The sequence below is a fragment of the Bidens hawaiensis genome, unplaced genomic scaffold, assembly GCF_021521415.1.
Source record: "Bidens hawaiensis isolate Kalapana, Puna unplaced genomic scaffold, B.hawaiensis_p1.1 tig00013806_1, whole genome shotgun sequence".
NCBI classification, from domain to species: domain Eukaryota; kingdom Viridiplantae; phylum Streptophyta; class Magnoliopsida; order Asterales; family Asteraceae; genus Bidens; species Bidens hawaiensis.
The window spans coordinates 232,977-255,575 of record NW_027492180.1 but is presented as its reverse complement, the minus strand read 5'-3'; positions in this window follow the sequence as shown (position 1 = coordinate 255,575).

Here is a 22,599-nt window from a genome sequence, read left to right as displayed (position 1 = left end):
CAAGTTCTGCTGCAACTTATAAACTAAAGTTGAGTATGGCCTATGAGCCAAGTTCTGCTGCAACTTATAAACTAAAGTTGAGTATGGCCTATGAGCCAAGTTCTGCTGCAACTTATTAAACGAACTAACTTGATTATGACATGAATGTTAAGTAAATAATGTGATTATGCGTATTGTTGGCGGATGGGGAGCCATAGTGTTTGGTGATACGTGATAAATACTATATGTGTATATGTGTCTATATACATGCTATGTGATTAGCCGTAGGAAATACTATGTGTAGAATATACTAATTATTTGCATGTACACTATATAATGTTTGAGTTTACGTGGAATCATTGTGGGTGGAAGGGGGACCACAGTGGTTGATGTTAACGCGGAACCGTTGTGGGCGGAAGGGGGGCCACAGTGGTTGAGTTTATGTGGAACCGTTGTGGGAGGAAGGGGGTCCACAGTGGTTGGTTAAACACGGAAATTGGAAACAGGTAGTACGAACAAACAATCACGATTTTACTGAAATTTCAAATTTATATTATAAACTTACATGTGTGCATATGCACACACAAGGATATGACTGTACATATATATACAAACGTAAACACATATTTTTATATATGAGCGTACATACAAACTATGACTGTGTGGTACGCAGAACTGATTTCGTTAAACTTATGAAACTCACCAACTATTCGTAGTTGACCTATTTTAACATGCTTTTCAGGTAATCAGATATGAGAAGTAATTTCCTGTGCGTTACGTGTCTGATTGGTGAATGATGTCATGGGCATTTGAGTTAGAAGTAAAGTAATTGAAGAACCGGTTTGATTGTATCACTTAGTTTGTAAAAGATGTTAGAACGATATAATATATTGTAAACTAGTTAGTAATGTTTCTTTATGAACAATGTATTTGATACCAGTTGTATCTGTTGCATTTCCGTTTTACGCTTCCGCAATTCGCTTAACGGGGTGTGACACCGTTTGATAACTAGTGTTGTGTGTTAGCGATTGTTGATGCCTACAGTTTAGCTCATTAAACAATCTTTAGTTACCAATGATAATTAATATGCTAATTTCAATGAGAATACTGTTACTTGCTCACTTCCTTTGTTAATTGATTGAACTTTGCTTAATTACTTGTTTGATATTAAAACCAAATCCTTCGCTAGTGTGATCAGCACTTATAACTGTTTACTTTATAATGTCAGGAACTAGTTTCACGTTGCACTGATCACATACTCCTCGTGGTTCGACACCCTACTTACTCTGACTAGTTTAAGGTGATTAGGACACTAATTAGTATTGTTTTTGACTAGATAGTGACAGTCTAGCATCAGACACACAATTCAGCACTGACCAGGAGGCAACCCGGGTTTGTAAGTATTTTCTTTAATTTCTTTTTATTCTATTGAGTTAGTTATTGATTGTTTGCCTTGTGTTATATAGCAAAGACCAAGTGTGGGGAAGCTAGATGGTGAGTTGCACTTCATGGGTTTTAATAAGCAATTGGTCAATTAAACATTTTTCCAGGTGTGTAAAGTAAGTTTTGAGCATCGGAACACATTCAAGTTGATGTCGGCATGTCGAAAAGTGGTCGGGTCGGAAAATGTTCGGACCCAAAAATGATAAAACTTCTCTGAAAAAGTTCCATAGCTCTGCGCGATGAACTTTTTCAAAAACCCATCGCAAAGCGCAATGGGATTAAAACACCTTAATTTATGACCTCATCGCGTATCGCGATGATGTCCATCAATGCCCATTGCAATGCACGATGGCATTTTGGCATCCGGTACAGATAACGTCATCGCGTATCGCAATAACATCCTACCTGAACCGTCGCGATATATGATGATTTTGAAACCCTAATTGACTTAATTTGGGTGGTCAATCGCACCACCCGTGAATTATACCCATTGCGATACGCGATGGGTTAAAAAGATCCGAAAAATAGGATTTAAATAGGAACCACCACTGTCTTCCTCACTTTATCCTGCTATCACCACCACTTCACTCTCTCTACTCTCTCTCTATCTCTCTCTCTCTCTCTCTCTCTCTGCAACCACCGTATACCACCACTATCATATCTCATCTCTCCCTCTTTACACCGTCATCACAATCACCATCCAACATCAACATCTACCGTCATAACAATCACCATCCAATATCACCATCCACCATCATCAACCACCAATACTATCCACCGTCATCAACCATCATTACCGTCCACTGTCACTCATCACCAGTCAACACCATCACTGCCATAAACCACCATCATCATCCCCGTTCATTTATACGACTATCCACCACTGCTGTATATCATCACTGCCATACTCATCACCACAGTCACTGTCATTTGTTCGTGTTCTATCTTCAATTGCTGGTCTCGAGGTACGTTTTTATATGTTTTGATTTGAGATTGAATTGGTGAAGGTTTGGTAACTATAGGTTAATTTTAGTATGGCATGTTTATCAAGGTTGATGGTGTGTACATTTAAATAGAGTATAATGGTGAGTTGAAAAATGTGATATTTGAGCCAAAACAAGGTACACCTCAGTACGTATTTACCGATTAAGCAAATAAACGGCTTTTTGCGCAACAAACGAACGATTAATCGAACGAGTCGGGTTATGACCCAGAAATCCCGGGGGGCCATCTATAAGTGATATACGATCTATACAAGCTAAAATATTAGTAATATGGCCTTAGTTTGATAGCAAACAAGTTAAACGAAAACATGCTCGTTTAACTACTCGCTATAGATTTAAACGCAAAAGATAGTTACAAACCAAGCATTGTATCATCCGTTAAGCCAAAAAAGACTTACCAAACACTTGTTTGAAATTTAAGCGATCTGTGAAAATATTTTTGATTTTTACAAACATATAGTATGTTTTTATAATTTTACACAAAACTAGCCGAAAAACACTCGTTTTCGCGCTGTTTAACGCACCCGATAATTTTTTCGCGCCAAAAACCGAACCCGAACTAAATTTGGACTGGGCTTTTCGTATTTGGGCTTGAGAAATCAGAATATTGGGCCAAAACAGCCCAAAGGGAGCCCATAAGCAATCCCGATCGGCCAGCACCCCCACCCCCATTTTTTTTATATAACTTGTTATCTAAGCTTGTTTATTCATTTCTCTTGATAAAAACTGAAGTCCAAGCAGCTGCAAGTCATTTTTCCATAAACCTTCCAAAACCCTAAGGTAACAACTTAAATAAGTAACTTTTAAACTTGTTTAACCTTGATTAATACCATAAAAACATGTCTTAATTGCTAAAAATCATTCCTAACCATGTAAAAATCCTAAAAATGATCCATAAACATGTTTTGATCATACACATGGTAAGGAACCTGTTTTGATAGTTTTTTTTGGCCATAAACACGGATTAAAGGGTTGAAACGGCGTTTTTACGGTTCAAAAGTTCGTTTTTGTGCACTAGCCGAAACCCTAAGTTAAAGGGCTGTTCTATTGATAAAACCTGCTTGGTTTGTGATATAGGCATTGTATCTAGCCTACATATGAGCACAAGAGCTTGAAAAGTTGATTAGAAAGGCGGAAACGAACCAAAACCGCTAAGGTAATGCCGAAACACTCGCTTATGGGCTGTTTAGGTTAAGGTTGTGATGTGCATATTATTAGGCCTTCAAATTTTTCAGGAACATTAAGGACCATGTCATTTAGTCCCTTTTCAAATTTGGTAATTTTTCGACCATCTGAGAATATTTGGCGAATTTATTACCCAATTGGGACGTTTATTTGGGAAAAATAGCTAAAATACTTAAAAATTATGAAATTTTTCTGGTAACTCATATTTGATGTATTTTGATCACATATGAATTTTTGGATCATTTGGAGAAGTCTAAAGAAGTTTTGTGTATATGCGTTCGTGTGAATTTTTATAGCCGAATTTAGGCCGAAAAGAATATCGCACGAGCTTTTTACATTCTGGAATGATACAGGTTTTTTTGGGATGTAATTTGAGTATTTAGAAATTTTTGTGGAATTTTTGGAAATTGTTTGGGATAAACGGACGATTTTCAGGCAAAATATAGCTGATAAAATGAATTTTTATAAATTAATAAATCAGTAAATAATTCCAGAAATATTTTTATAAAAATATACATATTTTAATTGATAAGTGGCTAAATTTTCATAATTTAATGATTAACGGTTAATTAATTATACTAATTTGAAGATTAAACAAATTCAGTTTTTATAAAAACCGGCAAGTTCGCGATTAACAAACCTGCGGGAATATCAAAACACCAAGAGTGATCAAAAATCATATTTTTGGACTAATTAAGTAAAAACGAACTTTTCTATGAGAAACCTAGACAATCCGGGTGGATTGTGCGCGTTTCTTCTTAAATCAAACTGAATAAACGGAAACGGGCCCCGTGGCTAATCCGGGACCCCAGTATGTGATCCTTCTTTATAACTTAATCATTTTATTAACCAATACATTTACCCAAGCTTATTTTCCATAACTATTTTCTGGACGCGTAAACGAACAACTTGGTCTAGCTGGGAAAATGGGAATCTGAGCCAAGTTCAGTTCTAAGTATTAGACATTGAACAACATCACAACCTAAGCCTATTGCCACTTTCTGGGCGTTCCAGCTATACCCAGATTAGTTATACAGTCCAGTTTAGTATTGAGATTATAATAATATTAAAATATTAATATTATTATAATATTGATTATAGGAAACCGTGATTGCAAGTTATACAAACCTTGAACCGACATGCTACTGATTATCTACTAAACAGTGAGTTTCATGACCCCACTCTTTAAACATTTTTATGAACTTTTGGGGTGAAAAGCATGTTTGATTACATATACATACCTGAAACATGTATTGATGTGAATTATCTAAGTGCCAACACACGAAAGTCCCCACGATCACAGTGATTAACTTCGAGCCGGTGGCTTGTGAATAGTACTATTGGTTTGACAAACCCAAACGGAATCGGCCTGGTTGCCGTGTCATATAGCGCCGTTTGCACATGACCATATTTATACATACAGGCTATGTAGTGTTAGACATAGCTATCGGGGCATGTTGTGGGCGGAAGGGGAGCCACAGTGGTTGATTGAGCGTGGGAAATGGATGCATGCAGCACATACAGTCAAGGCTTCACTGTAGCTTAACATAATTACATCATTAACATACATATATACTTATTTCATGATTACAAGTGTTAACTTATGAATACTCATTACTGTTTTCTTGAAACTCATGAAACTCACCAACTCTAGTAGTTGACCCGTTTTAAACTGCTTTTCAGGTGTACCTAAATCGGAATGATTTGGTGATCTGTTACTTGCCTGAGGTGTGTGGTTGATGCTATGTGAATAGAAGCAAGGGTGTTAGTAGTAAGATCGTATAGTTAACGAACTAGTTTTGTTTGTATCGCCTAGACTATAAAACAATGATAGAACAATGAATTGTAATATATTGTAAATTAGTTTGTGATGTTTCTTTATAAACAATGTATTGATACCAGAGGTGTCTGTTACATTCCTGTTTTACGCTTTCACATTGTGCTAGTCGGGTGTGACAAAAAATTGAACAGGTTTAGATGAGTTACGATATGTTGTATACCTTTTTGTGGGTGGTTTCGGGTTAAGTTGGGTTTGGTTGCATATTACTTTAAAAATTGGGAGAATATTGTTGTCGGGTTTTGAAAGAGTGGTATTTATATATATATTTTTTGTATTGTTAGCATGTCCGGATGTTAAACGAATCAATGTTGGTTCGGTTTCAAGGTTTAATAAATAAATCATTATTTTATTACTATTTTAATGATTGCGCTTTATCAAAATTAAACGAGTAACATTGAACTTAATTTATTAATATTTTGTTAATATATTTAAATTATGAACCCGACTATCATAAATTTATACCGACATGTGGTTCGAGTTTGACACGCTTATCAAGGCATTCAGTTTGTTTGTGTGATCGAGTCTGTCAGTCCTTGGTGCCGAGTAAGTTCGGTTAGTGCTTAGTTGGTCTTCGGGGATAAATTATTAGTTTGAAGTTAACGAATATAGATCGACCAGTCCGCTTGTACTCAATCTCCATTCGGGCCGGATGATCTGGATTTATAGAATTGTATTTTTAGTTTAATTTTATTTTAGTTTATTAATTTATTATTATTTTAAGATGGTGGAACAACTGTGACAGAAATGCTATACGGTCGTCGCCACAATTTATTGTTAGCATATCTAATCAGATATGTCAAACCCACCGGGATCCCCACGCGTCGTCGGGCGCCAGAGGCAGAGACATAGGCCCAACGTTTGTTTAGCAGCAGTGACATTTGCCCCGTGAGATACGGTATTATGGGGAGGGGGTTGCCGAATCCCTGATATTGATAGAGTGAGTCACTATTGTTAGGGACGATCAACAGATACCGCACATGGTTCTTCGTTTAGAGCCTGGATCAGAGGAGCATGTCACCTATCAGAGGTTCCATTCTATGCAGCAATTGAGACATAATAGTTTCGGTTGGCGACTTATTAGGGCATTGGGCCAGGAGGATAGGATTCGGGAGTTATTGACTAACCGATGGGTAGCCGTCCTTGCGTTTGATTCGATTCAGTATGTCGAGCTGAACAGAGAGAGTTTATTTAACTTTTCTCCACGCGATCGGTGACTTTGCTGAGCCCACATTCTGTGTCATTTGCCCATGGTTGGCAGACTTATGAGATGTCTATGCCGGATTTAACATTTCAAATTTTTTCGTAATTGTATTCATTCGCGTTTAGCCGAATCGGGAATGAAATCCGAATCTTTTGTATTAATAAAAACTTGCATTTTTTAGTATTTAACTTGGTTTAACTTATTTTATATCCTCATAACTTTCAAACTCATCAAATAACTCTTAGAAACCTTTAAAATCGCATATTTTGGCTTAAAATAACATTTTTAGAAGTTTAGGGGCTAAAAGGCAAAGTGGCAAAGTCAGGATATTCACCACCTCTTGCCATGCGTAGGACCAAGCCTAGTCCTAGGATTAGCTCATAGCAGATGTCTAATGATTTGGTTTGTTTTGACTCGTTTATTCATTTTTAATGCTAAATAATGCTTATTTTAACACAAATCCCGAAACTTTAGGTCCAAGTTAAGTCATATGATTGTTATAATGTGTCCAAGTTCGTTTTCTTGTTATTATAACCGAAAGTTATTATGCCCGATTTCGTCATCAATTCATTATTTTGTTTCTTAATCGAGTTGTTTACCTAATAAACAAGTTTTAACCCTTAATATTTAAACAAGACATGCCATAAACCCTAAAAGCTACTATAACATCAGCCACCACCTTTCTATACCCGGATTTCACCTCCATCATTGACTAATTTTTCAAGTTCTTTAAGCATTCGTTTGACTTTGGTGTTCAAAACTCTTTAACCCCGTTTATCTCCTTGTTCTAATCATCGTTCGGTAAGTTGTCTTCTGTGATTTCATGTGTTTTTATTCACTAAACAAAATCCCTCAAATCAATTTCACTAATTGAAGGAGTTTTGGTGGTTAGTTTGATCTCGACCCGTTAAGGGGCATAAAAGTCAACTTTATGATTTTTCAATTACTATATCTTCTGCTCAAAACTAGCTTTCAGGCCAGAAGAATTTTATATTTGTCTTGATATTTTGAGTGTACTAGTCAGAACCCGACTCTTTATTCAAAGTTCGGATTCTAAACAATACCAGCTCGTTTAAACATTAAAAATCTCATATCTTGAGTTTTATTCATCCGTTTGACCAAATTCTGGTGACTATGTTCCGTTTTTAGTTATAGTTTACTATATCAAAGTTTTAGGTCATTTTGTGTTGGAACAGTCAGCACGTTAAATTGCTCGTTTAATATTATTTTATTGTTGTCTCGCCTAATTAATAAGGTAAATAATCACTCCCCTCTTTTACTGTTTTAAACCTTTTGAGGACCTTATCCATGCTATATAATAATTTTATATATCTTAATACATCACTTGCAAATCATGAATATTATGTGGTTGATTAATTGAATGTTTATATGCTATTTGCTTGCTTGCTTCTTTGTTTATTTATCGCATTCAGAGAGGGCCATCATAATCTTATTCTAGCATGATACTGTCTAAGTAGCCAAATCCCGATTCACTAAGCAATGGTCAACCGAAACACCATTATTTGTATATTTCGTCTTAGTAACCAAAGCCCGATTCGCTAGGCAAGGGTCAAACGACACCAATTATTTGCTCATTATGTAATTGTTGATAATTATAATATTGGTTTGAATACTTTTCTCAAATATTATATTAATGAACTGGTGATTACTACTCAGCATGTGCTGTTGACAAACCTATTTTTACGCATATTTCAGGGTGTTTATCTTGGATGGTTGAAGTGATTGTAGAACGTAGTTTAATTGACTTTAAAGTTATTATAATAAATAAGAATATTTGATTGATTTGGATTCAATTTGTATTTTTCTTACGAATTGTGTACTTGGTTGATTTAATAAAATATTTAGATATTGTCATAAATATTGTATGATAGTGTCTTGTGAGCCGTGAGTAATTAGTCCGGGCCTGACATTTCCGCCTTAGGTTGACATGTTACATGGGTTTTGCTATGGCCACCGAGTTTTACACACTGGTGGAGGTATAAACTCTGGCCTTCATTCAGAGTATCCGAGTTATGTTCAGCGGGTTGATCGGGAGTCTTGGATACACGAGGGGTATCTGATTGAGATTCGGGAGCAAATTGAAGATAGGGTCCACTCCAATTCAGTAACAAAGTCAGCCATCAGGGACTCTGTACACAGGTACCTCCACAGGATTGTTGCCTGCACTATCGTTAGTCGCCACTCTGGCCACGAGAAGTGCAACAACCTTGATTTGCTTTGTTTGTTGTTGATTATTGTTCGCTGACAGGCCAACACAGCGATGATATTACTTACTTCATTTATCCGGGGTCGAAGTTTGGAGGTGGCATAGACACGGTTATCTTTGAGACATTACATTATGCGTTCGACGGAGCGTTTAGGGGTGTTTGATCAGTATCCCAGAGATTATTTCACCGAGGGGCTAGCTACTGAGCTTATTACTTTAGAGGATGTCCGAAAGGCCGAAATTTTTGACTTGTGGGCCCCGGTCCGAAAGGGTCCGCAAGCCCCTCACCTCTAGGGACAGATGTTGCAGCTGCTTTATAGATGGGAGTACCTACACACAGGTAGCATCTTATTATCCCATGCATTCAAAGGCCACAGCAGCACCATCCTACGCGACAGCCGCCACTACATCCAGCACAACCGCTCACGCTTGAGGGGTTGCAGAAGGAGATGTAAGGTTATTTTCATGTTTTATTTACTCATTTGCAGGTACCGCTTCCTGACACACTTGGAAACCTTGATGAGCAGGCAGGAAGTCAGACTAGAGGTACTAGTGGTGATGCGGGACCGAGCGGAGTTGGTGGTGACCTGGGACATACTGGAGTAGCTGGTGGTATGTAGCTGATGATAGTAGACAACCGGTTATATTTTTTCTTATATTTTTCCCTTTATTTTGTTTTTATTATTATGGTCTGTACTTAACTAATATTATATTAGGAAAAATATATGGGATAGCCGGTTGGGTAACACATGTATATATTATCTTTTGTTTGATGTCTCCTGATTTTATTTTGTATATTGTGTTGTATTTGAACTTTACGGGGGTTATTCACTATAAACCCTCACGAGACCTTACTCGTCCACATGGGTTACCAGGGGTTTAAAGGGCTTTTTGCATAAACTAAATGCAACCGTGATTCCTTTGAAATTGAGTTAGGTATTTTAACATTTTAATGTAACGCCCGTAAATTTCGTTAATTGGCTCGATCGTTTATAAATGTTGGACAAAAATCCGGGGTTTCATCTTTCTAATTTAGAGCCTTGTAATACGTTTTAAAAGTCCGTTTGTCCATCCTTTTTTCCCAAAACATCCCCTCTTACGGCTTAAAGTATTATACTAGTATGTAACACCCGACATTTTCGTTTATCGGCATGCACGTTGTAGAGTTTGTATGTTTATCGGGCTTGACCCGGCTTTTTCCCGGGAGCTCCTTGCAAACCTCGTAAACGTTCTCACTTAACTTTCCACCCAAGTTGCTACATACTTCAATTTGGAAGGACTTGGATGTAACTATTTTATATCATAAAACAAAAGAAAACTCTAACCCTAAACCTATTTGCAGCCGTCGGACCTGGACCCCCCTGCTCGTTTTTCTTCTGCCCAGCCAAGTTTCAGCCGTGAAAACTTCAATTCAAGGTCAGTTTTATGATTTCCCATGTCTTTTACACCTTAATTGATCATATTAACGCGCTTCTTGGTCGTTAAGATTGAGTTTTGATGATAACAGCTTGCTGACAGATTCGTATATGTTTATTCTAGGGTCGGTAACGTGATGTTAATCCAATTTTTTTGATCGATTCTTGATTTCATGATGTTCTACATTGAGTCTAGTTTCCAGAAAGGTATAATACGTAATTTTTAGACGAGATTTGAATGCTTTTTATGATTTTATAAAATCGAGTGTCAAACCTGATGCGGGACGACGGATTCTGGTCCGTCTTCCCGACATCATAACCTTTTTTCGACAAGTCTAAATTGGTTGGTTCCACTTCTGTAAGTTAATATTTTGAGTTAGGAACCAAATCCAATTGGAATCGTTTAATTTTTCTAGGTAATGAATTTTATAAAAATAAAACCATTTTGTTGCGCAGCTAAAATAGCTGCACATACCTTTCTGTGTTAGAAGAATTTTTATGGTTTTTGTGTCCACTAGAAAAATATAATAAAAATATTTTTATAAACTTAAGATAGTTATGCAACACTGGTAAAAATTTAATAATTTAATTCCATGGTTTTCCTATGTAATAAAATACATCTTTGCATGCTAAAATCTGCATGTTATATTCGTATTGATCGATAAGTTCGTTTTAGGCTTAACCGGTGGCTGCCCTTTCTCGCATCTTTCGGGGCTGTTATAATTGAAGTTCGTACTCCGTCATATTCTTAGGTATGTCACTTACAATATACTAAAATTTCATGGCTAATGGAGGTGTTTAGGTCGGTCAATCGATTTTAGTTCGAAAACTAGGTTTATCGGGTGTAGGATTGGCAATTGTTGAGTTTGATGCGTTAAACGATCGGATGACCGACCTAATCAGTTTGTACAGCCCTAGGGGGGTTTAAGGGCTGTGGGAAAATTATATTTTGATGCACGGGGCTGTTGGGGTTAGTGCTTCGTCAATCGAGTCGGCGGTGCGTGAATTTTCGTTTAAACGTTAAAGTAAGAGTTGTAAAAAGGAACCGTCAACCCTATCAACTCGGATGACATAATCTTTATGAATGAAAAGATTTAAAATGGAATTTGGTTCATTCGGGGCTGATTCGTTTAACAAATGGTTTTAAGGTTTATTTCGCGCGCATTCGACCCGATTTGATTATCGTTGGGCCTTAGGCCAAGTTGTTGGGCCTTGGGCCAAAGTCTTGGGCCTTTGGCCAAGTTGTTGGGCCTTGGGCCAAAGTATTGGGCCTTGGGCCAAGTGGTTGGGCCATGGGCCAAGTTGTTGGGCCTTGGGCCAAAGTGTTGGGCATTGGGCCAAGTTGTTGGGCTTGAACGGCCCATTAGGCTAGAGTGTTCTTACAGTCTAGTTTAGTAACGCGTTGTGTATAATTTACAGGCCCTTGCTTGTGATTGTGCACTTAGGGATTTCCTAGCTCATTGCTGGTTTCGGTTGATTCAGGTGAGTTCATGATGCCCTTTTTACTCTTTTACGCTTTGGGCTAGCATACACACCGAAATACAATTTTAAACGATTTTACTCGTTACAACGATTTGAATAAGTTTTACATGGTCTCACTTGTGATGGTGCATTTTGAAAGCTATATTTGAATTATTTTATATGCCTTAGGATATTTTAGACTCGTTTATGGGCTTGTATCCTTTAAGGTTACGTACATTATTGATGGTCTAGACTCGAGAATGTTAGTGGACTTGGTAGTAATTGAATATGAGTAGACCTATTACTTAGTTCCCGTATGGGATGATATATATATATGTAGGAATATATATGTATGTATATATGGAGGTATGTATGTGCGTATGAGGATGTGTACCTTATAGCCTACGATTGTGTAACGATATTTAGTTCCTCGTGACTAAGAATGATGTGTGTAGGCTTATTAATGTGTGTGTGCATGGTGATTCACGACCGGGTCAAATATATTACTCGGGTTGTACCCGTGGTGGAGAGGCCCGTGTGACGTGATCATCATTTTGGCGGGTCAAATATATTACATGGGTTTTAAAATCCCGTGGTGAAGAGGCCCGTTGATGTTGAGCCGTGATCGGGTCAAATATATTACTTGGGGAAGACCCGGGGTGAGGAGGCCCGTATTACGTGCTTGGATGTATGAGCCGGGATCGGGTCAAATATATTACTCGGGTTGCACCCGTGGTGAAGAGGCCCGTACCCCGTGCTTGGATGTATGAGCCGAGATCGGGTCAAATATATTACTCGGGTTGTACCCGTGGTGGAGAGGCCCGTATCTCGTGCTCGGATGTATAAGCTGTGACCGAGTCAAATATATTACTCGGGTTTGACTCGTGGTGGAGAAGCTCGTGTCACATGCTTAGGTCTTACCGCGTCCGGGTCAAATATATTACTCGAGTCTTGACTCGTGGTGGAGAGGCCCGTGTACGTGTGTTCGACGATGATTGTATTACTTGGTGAATTATATATATAATTTATTTTATTTATACCTTCTCTATTGTTTATAACTATAGCTTTGAAATAAAGTATGAATTATTGTTTATGAAAACTTGAACTCACTCAGCTCAAGCTGACTTTGTGTGTATGTTAGATTGACTTTCAAGTTGAGGATTAGAGATTTCCGCTTGGACGTGCTAGAGACTACTCGGACGGTTGAAGGCACATCTAGTCGAAGAATTAATAACGCAAACTATTTCTTTTAAATTATTACCATAAGTATTTAAATTTTGGGCATTTGGTCACTTTCCCGGGTTTTGAGAATTTTGATGTTATCTATTCCGCTGTTTACTACTCTGAAACGATTTTAATGAGATGAAGATTTCAAATAAAACGAATATTTTATTTACAATTGATTTTGGACACCTGTACCCGTGTTTTGGGATTTTTGATACTTAAACTTTTCCGCTGTTATTTACTCTGAACTTGTTCTAAATACAAAGAATCGTTTGGTTTTAAATTTTTGAGAATTTTTTAATATGATTACCAACTGTAGGATTCACGGGATTCGGGGTCTTACATTTAACTCGTTTAACAAAATTCATTATGAAACTAAATAATTCGGCTCGGTAATTAGTTTTAATAAAATTAGTTAAAAATTATTTTCTTGCAAAATTCTTAAAAGACCTACGTTTTACATATGGTGAGAAGCTTGCTTCTACACGCCTTAAGATTTTGCGTATTCAGTTAAAGTCTTTGGAGAAGATGAGTTGTTCGCGAGCCACGTTTAGCACCGCATAGTCATCTATATTAGGCTATTTCGGTTTCATAATTTATTTTGTTATTTTAGTTTAACTGTTAAAAGTGTAACTGTAGATTTAATTGTCAATACCATCACATTAGAGCCCGGTTTTTAAATTGTTGCAGAGTCAATTTCAACCCCGTCCTCTAAATGTTCTTTAAACGCTTTAAATTTTTAACATTGAGGACAATGTCAACCTCAAGTGTGGAGACTATGGAAAAATTGAAAAAAATTTTTTGCCCAATAGTAGCTCGAGAGTGTTCAGAAACCAAAGTTATTAACTATTGATTACTCTTATTAATGACAAGTTAGAGGTTTTTGTTCATGGTCGGTTTTGGAGCTTCTCGATAGTTTTCGTAACAATTTTTTTCAAAAAGGATTTAAAATGGGGTCGTTCAGATGGGGAAAACAAGTCAATTGGACCAGTATACGTGTTTCATATTAGTAACCCAAATATCCATCCATATTGTGAGATATAGCCCCTATACTTAATACACACACGCATATATATAGGGGAAGTATAGAATGAAAACCCATTTGAGTTGTGAAACCCTATGTAACATCATTTTTTTTTTGCCCATGTAATATATGTTGTTACATTTAATACAAAAGATTGAAAAATAAAAGAAATTGTTTTGCTATTTTTTAACATTTTTTTACTAATTTTTTTTATATGTTTTCAGAAGAGAGAAAAAGTTATATTTATGTTTACATTTTTGTTAAATTTAATTGTGAACCACAAGATTCAAAATTTAATTAAAAACATGTGGTTGAGAATGAGTTTCTAGAGTTTACATAAATCAAGTGGGTTTTTATTTTAACCTAACCCTATATATATATATATATAGGAGAAGTATAGTTTGAAAACCCTCTTGAGTTGAGAAAACCCATGAAAACCCTATTTAACATCGTTTTTTTTGTTACATGTAATATATGTTGTTACATTTAATACAAAATATCGAAAACATTAAAAAAATGTTTTGCTATTTTTTTACATTTTTTTAGTAATTTTTATATATGTTTTCAGGAGAGGGAAAATATAAATAAACTTTTACATTTTTTATTAACTTTAATTGTGGACCACAAGATTTAATCTTTAATTAAAAAAATGTGGTTGAGAATGGGTTTCTAGAGTTTTCACAACTCAAGTGGGTTTTTATTCTAACCTAACCCTATATATATATATATATATATATATATATCAAAACATGCCAGATTTTGATGTTAGTGTTACCAGTATGTTAAACAGAATTAAAACTTGCTTGTCAAATGCATGTCGAGATCTTAATACCAACACCTATATGGAGATTAGGACTGTAGAAAACCTGTATATATATACCCTTACTAAAGTAAAGTCCTTACCGTAAATTATCCCTTAGGAGCCTGTTTGAACCGTATTCCTTTTCGTTTGCAAAGCCCTACATTACAAGCCATCTCAGCCTCAGCCTTTTTATTTTAACCCTTTGTGATGTAATCCAGGTCGTTATAGTTGCATATATAGTCAGTTGTAGAGCTTAGTACACAATGTACATATGTCTCAGTCAGAGTTGTATATATTGTATTCAGAAATGTTTATCAGTTATTGGTATTAAAAAAATCAGAAAAAGCCAAAAAGAGTTATCATTTAAAGTTATAGTTGTTTGTAAATAGCAGTTGTTTTTATTTGTGTTTGCTTGCTAGTTTGCTTAAATAAACTCGGTTTCATCCACCTCAGTCACTAAATATGCCTATTCCATGCCCGAACCTAAGCCTCATCAAAACCTGTTAGTCCGAGTCTTTATGGCTTATGCAACCGGTGGTTAATGGGTGGAGATATGACTGAGCCGCAAGCATATTAAGTTGTGAATTATATTTGGTATTTGAATGCATAGATATATAATAGCACATCTTTTTCGAGTCTAGATATTAAACCGCGAGGAGTATATATAGTGTGAGGGGTATCCATATGTAGTTTTAAAAGATATTAAAAAAAATAAATTAAAGACAATACTTTTCTGGGTTTTTATATTTTTAAAGAGATGATCAAGGATAAAAGTGTATCATCTTGGTTACAGCAACAACTTGGTTTAACAAATTAGTAAACAAATTAGTAAACATGGTAACTAAATGTGAGAATAGCACCTTATTTCTAAGTCATATTATTCCATGATAATTAAAGAAAGAGATATGCAAAACTTCATGACCTCCACTAAAAGATCATTTTATGTAAGCAAGCGGTTTATATTAAGTATTTATAAGGTAACTTATTTTAAACATGAGACAATCCCTTAAATTACTAAGTGAATTGTCCTTGATATTTTAGTAAAAATAATCTTCGTATTATACTTAAAATACCAATTGAGATTAGTTAAGTTGTAAAGGATCAACATTGAATTAACAAGTATTAATCCACACAACTCTTCAACAATTATAGAACTTGTTGATAAGTAATCAACCAATTTTAATGGATTAATGTCAACAATCCGTTTTCACAACATTGCCAATATTCCCATTTTAAGATGATCAGTTACCACTAATACTTCACTTGATCCATGTCAATATTAGGATTTATGATTTTTTTTCTCAACCAAGCCCTTACAAGAATGGCAGTTCCCCAGCTTATCATCAAGCTCGGTACTTGGTGTCTCTTTTAAAGTTCATAACCAAGGCCTTAGAAGACTAGCAATTTCTCGGCTTATCGTCAAGCTCGGCACTTGGGGTATTTTTTTTAAGAGTATTTTAGCATTCCTTGTCAAGTGATAATTACAACATGGGTTTGGATCAAATACAAATAGATTTAGCATGCTAATCGTGCGAACTGAAGGAAAACTCAAAAATTAACAGTGGCAAAATTGTAAATAAGCAATTGATCGTTTGAAGCTTTCACGAATTAAACTATTGCATATCGAAGTATACGTAATCGAGCAACGCCTAATCAATCAATTGGGATATTTGAAACTTGCAAATTTGACTGATCCTGAAGCTTGCAAATTGGACAAACTAATAAACTAAATCTTGCAAATCTAATTGATTGATGAACTAAAGCTTGCAAATTAGACAAACTGGAATAACAGAGTGTGCGTTTGCAAAGGTTTTCAAATGATGCAAACAATTGTGTTTTAATAATTACTCTACTGATACACGTTAATTACTCTACTTACAAAACAACATGCTCTTGATCATGCGATGAGGCAAATTGAACGATTGAATATATAACTACTCTAATTGTGCTTCAATAATTATTCTAGTTGTACACAATAATTACTCTACTTATGCATAAGTAGTGTAATTATTTTCTATAAGTAGAGTAATTGTATGAAGTGAATAGAATTTTTAACATAGTAGATGTTTGCATCATAAATTGATTTTTATTATTAGAGTAACTGTTGTTATAGCTAACCAACTAAAATTTTAAATATTTGTAATTGAACATGCTTAAAAATAAGCTTTCAATATAAATTAAAGTAATTGCTAGTCTACTAAAAGTTGTTTTTTTTTAACTAGAGTAATTGTTCTTATAACAAGCATAATTCTAAGAATGCCCCTAGCTACCAAATGTTGAATATGCAATCTGTACAACATAAATTCACTAATCTGGGTTTGAAAGCGAAATAACGTTCAAATACAATTAGATAATGATTTAATCAACAACTCTAGTCACATTTAGTGTTAAACTAATTGAATTTTGACTTTTAATTGGACCCTTTGTAAAATTTGGGTCAAACAATTAATAAATGTTAGACTACAAATTAGCTATTAATCAACCACCTTCAAAACTAAGTGAACAATAGTTTGCAATATCAAATTCAATCATCAATTTCTTTTCACAACCATTTTGAAACAAACTATTATAATCAAGCATATAACTAAAGTAATTATGCATGCTTCATGAAACTTTCATAACATCCTTAATTAAACATAAAGATTTGTGCACGAACATAATAAAATTTACAAAAAAAAATATTGTTTAAGTTCATACAAATTGTCAATTTTATCTAAACAAACATAATTTGCCTCTTTTATCATTTTTAAAAGATTCTTAGCCATTCTTTCATTTCCCCATATCATCACCTGAGTAAACCAACTGCTTCTGTTTCTTCCCCACGTCATTCTTCACCATATCCTTATTTTGCTTCTGTTTCTTCATCACAACATTCTTCTCAACCTCTTTTTCTTTATCAGCAGCTTTTTTTGGTTGTCTAGTCTTTGCAGCAGTAGCTTCTTCTCCATCATCACGTAAAGCAATAAGTGGTGATTCATCATTGGAGTATCTACAAGCTATTTTCAATGATATTTTTTCTCTTTTCCTCCTTTTCACTATTAAATTAATATCGCAACAACTAATTATAAACATATTAATAGTTACTCTACTTATACCGGCTATTTACACTACATATATAACAACAACTATTAACTATGATAATTACTCTAATTGTGAAAATAGCTACACTAAAACATAAGAACATATTATATAAGCTATAAATAGACAAATTAACATTACAAACAACTAATTAGAAACATATCAATAATTACTTTACTTATACTGACCAATTACGCAACATACGAAACAACTACTATTTAAGTGGGATGATTACTCTAGTTGTGGAAATAATTACAGTACAACATAAAAACATATTACAAAAGTTATAAATAGACAAAATAACATTACAAGCAACTAATTAAAAACATCTCAATAATTACTCTACTTGTACAGACTATTACACTAGATACGAAACAACTACTATTAACTATGATAATTACTCTAGTTGTGAAAATAATTACACTGCAACATAAGAACATATCACAAAAGCTATAAACAGACAAATTAGTATTATAAATAACTAATGAGAAATATATCAATAATTACTCTACTTATACAAACTAATTACACTGCATACGAAACAACTACTATCAACTATGATAATTACTCTAGTTGTGAAAATAATTACACTACAGCATAAGAACAACTATAAACAGACAGATTAACATTACAAACAACTAATTGGAAACATATCAATAATTACTCTACTTATATAGACTAATTACATTACATATGAAACAACTACCATAACTATGATAATTACTCTAGTTCTGAAAATAATTCCACTACAACTTAAAAATATATTACAAAATCTATAAAGAGACAGATTACAAACATACAAAATCAATTACTTTATCTAATTACACTATTACCATAAAACAAAATAACGAAATTATAAATAGACTCGTTGCATATAACTATGATAATTACACCAGACAAAGCTATAAAAGCAATAAACAGACTAGTTACCTGTTGTGGTTCAAAGAGAGTGTCTATCATGGCTTTTTTTGCTTCTTCGTTCATTATAAATTGGTATTTCATCATTTGTATTTGTATGTATGTTTAGAAATTACATTAAAACATGAGAGATTTGAAATCAATTTTTCTCAGGAAAATGAATTTACCTTTGATCGCCATTCTTAGCAGATGATTTAGAGTATGAATACTGAAATTGATTGATGATAGTAGATGGTTTTGAGAGAATTGTTTGGGTTTAATTGAAATTGGTACATGTTGAATTTGGGTTTTTTGTGAAAAAAGGGATTTCAAGTATTTACATAACTACCACCGTCAAATTCTTGTATTCGCATGTTTAATATGAATTTTTTATTTGTATGTTAACTTGCCCCATTACAACATAACCTCTACTTTTTATAAACCAATCACATGTTTAACCAATATTATTAAACTTAGTTAAGATTCATTACAAAACAAAATGATACTATGAAAGTTTAGCCAATACTAAGCATAATGTTACACATCAAGGTAATACATACAAACGTGATCAAATTTGAACAATCTAACCACTTTGGATGACTAATCTTTGATGCTAATGACTTCTTCCAAAAGCTTAATCTCATTGATCTCAAAGGGTGGATGGATGGGATAATTCCCTTATTAATGGTGGTGAAAGGAGGTGGTTGAAGTGAATTTAATGTTCTTGAAGGTGGGTTGAATGTGGTGAATGATCATTCCATTTATAGGCTGAGTTGTGCTCTCAACACCGCCCGTGTTAAGCTGGGCACGGCCGTGTTGATCATTTTGTCTTATTGTGTTTAATGTTCGTTGTCAGATGGTACAGCATGAGAGGGAGTACGGCCGTGTTGAACTTTGGACACGGTCGTGGTGAGGCTAGAAGTGTCTATTTTTTTCTTTTCTCTTGTACTATCAACATGAGCGTGTTGAGGATCAACATGGCCATGTTGAGCTTCAGAATCTTCTATTTTGTATTTTCCTCTTGTCCTTGTCAACATGGGGTGTTGATGCCAACATGACCATGTTGTGACTTTCTGAATTTTGTTTTTTTTTTCCGGGTGTTCTTGACATGATCATGCCTTAATTCACCATAGGGTGAGGTGAGTCAGTTTTCAAAGTTTTTCTCTGTTTTTCTTCGTATATCAACTCGTTTTATTATTTAAGGTTATATTTACCTAGAGATAGAAATTATAAACATTAGTGGTTATTTATTCTAATATAATTGCCGATATTACACATATTTGGAGATATTTTAGCGCTGAAAAGATGTATAAATTCATATACATCACATACATTTACCCAAGTACGTTGATTTTGTATCAATAGAAACATGTCCACATCTATTTAATTGTTACCTATCAGAAAACCATAAATAGCCTAAGTTCTTTATGTCTACTAATATTTTCCTCAAGGTTGCTTCTGTGTTCAAAAGTCTTCAAGAAATGTAGCTTATTCCCAGTCTTACAAATGCATCAACGCGAGATCACCAAAATATCATGAATGATGTCTATAATTTCTCCCTTCGAAACCTGCTTATATAGATAAAAAAATATCTCAAACCGAGAAAACAAAAAACTTAGTTAATTTTACACCAGCTATTAACGTATTGCCAAATAACCAAAGGATATGTTACAAGACGTAAAAAGGTGTTATGCGGATTCCCTTTCTTCTCCACAGTCCACAAAGCGAGCTTGATAGAGGTTCAAATGAACGCTTAGAGCCATCAAGATCACATTCCCTGCGTCCTTCCGGTATACTTTTATAACAATCAAAAGAAATCCATCGTTATCATATAAAAGCCGTATATTTATTCATATAAAAGAAACTAAAAATGACAAGGAAAAGACCTCGCCACCCTACCTTGCCTACTACTTTAACTACTGTATCTCTCATTCTCTCTGTAAAAGCCTGCCATTCTTGTCTTTGCCTTAGTTGATTTTTTATTAATAGCAAAGATATAATATTCAAAGAGTATTCATGCAAATCCATGAAAACACTCCTAAAAAGTGTTTACTTTACTCTCAATCTCTCATATCATATTTTATTTATTCGCTACTCTCATATCATATTTAAAGAAGTCTACAAACGTCCTTGCAAGTACTTATATTCCCACATTATCGTTTTTTAAATTTATTTCAATAATCAGGTTGTTTTTTTACAACCAAATCAAGTTATTTATAAAAGTTTATATGACTTATAATAGAAAGTAGATACTCGGTTAGTAAAGTTATACAAACCAATTGTAAGATGTATTACTCTACGCAGGCATGTGTCCATGAGTTTAGAAAATTTATATAAACTCAAAACCATATGCAAACATTAAAAGAACTTTCTATATAAAAAAAGTTTTGTGCCCACTCTGGAACCGGGCCAGAAACGGCTACGAAGTCCTGTTTAGAGTGAGAGTCACAACTACTTCATTTGATTATCATTTTTATATAACCATAATTTGTCATTATTAATGCAAATGATGTATGAGCCAATAAGTACTTCATCTACCTATATTAATAAAAGAAAATAATTTTAGACACATGAAATTCTAAGATTAATTCTCATTATTAAATTCCCGTCTAAATCACTTCTCTTCTACTGATAGAAAAGAAAAATAAAATATATTGGTTCTAAATATAACATTGATTATAGATTAAACATACCGTATTAATTGGTCAATCTTCATTGATTGAATTATTAATGCTATAAATTATATTATAAACACGCTTAATATTAAAAAAAAACACTATTACATTAACATATATAATAATTGCGTGCCATAAAAGATATTTTCTTTAAAATTAAAATGTATATTGAAGAAAACTATAATAATTTTGTTTACTTTTTCACACTTAAATCATGTAGATCAAGCACGGCCCGTTTAACTTATTTATCTAAACATATCAAACAAGTTGTCGAGTAATAACCAAGATGGAAACAGGTTGATTGGGTTGGTAAGTTGTAAAGAATTGAATTAAACAGGTTATAAACGGGTTTATGGGTCAACTAGGATAATTAAACAGGTTGATGGGTGGACATATTTAACTGGTTAAACAGGTAACCTAAATACGATTGAACATTTAATTGGGTTAAATACGACAAACTGAGACGTGGTTATATTTGTTAGTGTATCGTGTTACGTGTGGTATCGTGAATCGTCACCACTAACTTATAGGCATCTAGAAATAACAAAAGTATTCTGCTTAGTCAGATGACTTTAACGTAAGGTTGTTTACGAGTTGAGCTCGAGTCGAGCTAGGATGGTTTCGAGCTCGGGCTCGAAATTAAACGAGGCAACTTAGGTAGGCTCTAGCTTGATTTTGAAGTTAAACGAGCTTAAGATCGAGCCAAGCCATGACTTGAGCCGAGTCTGGATTTTGGCTCGGTTACAAAAATGATCCCAATTAGCTCGGGATGTTTCAAATCAACTTTTTATAGCTAGTTTTATTTGAGCTTTTATCGAGCGAGCCATGACCTCGAGATTCTAGCCTCGAGCCTTTTGAGCAACTCTACTTTAGCGTGTGTGTTTAGTTTTTACAAAAGCATAATGCTTTACTCACTTTTTATTTCTATTTCATTCTTCATCAGCAAGTGAAGTTTTTTAAGAATGTAGAAATGTTCAACCGAAAAATTAGGCCAACATATAAAACCAACAAGTATAAATAGTTGTCGAACATAGAATTTTATAAAAGATTTTCATGTATAGAGTTAAAAATGATCTAATATTACTAAATTACTAGGACCTTCTCCAAGGCCAAGGGTAACATTGTAGCGTCTTTCCAAATGATA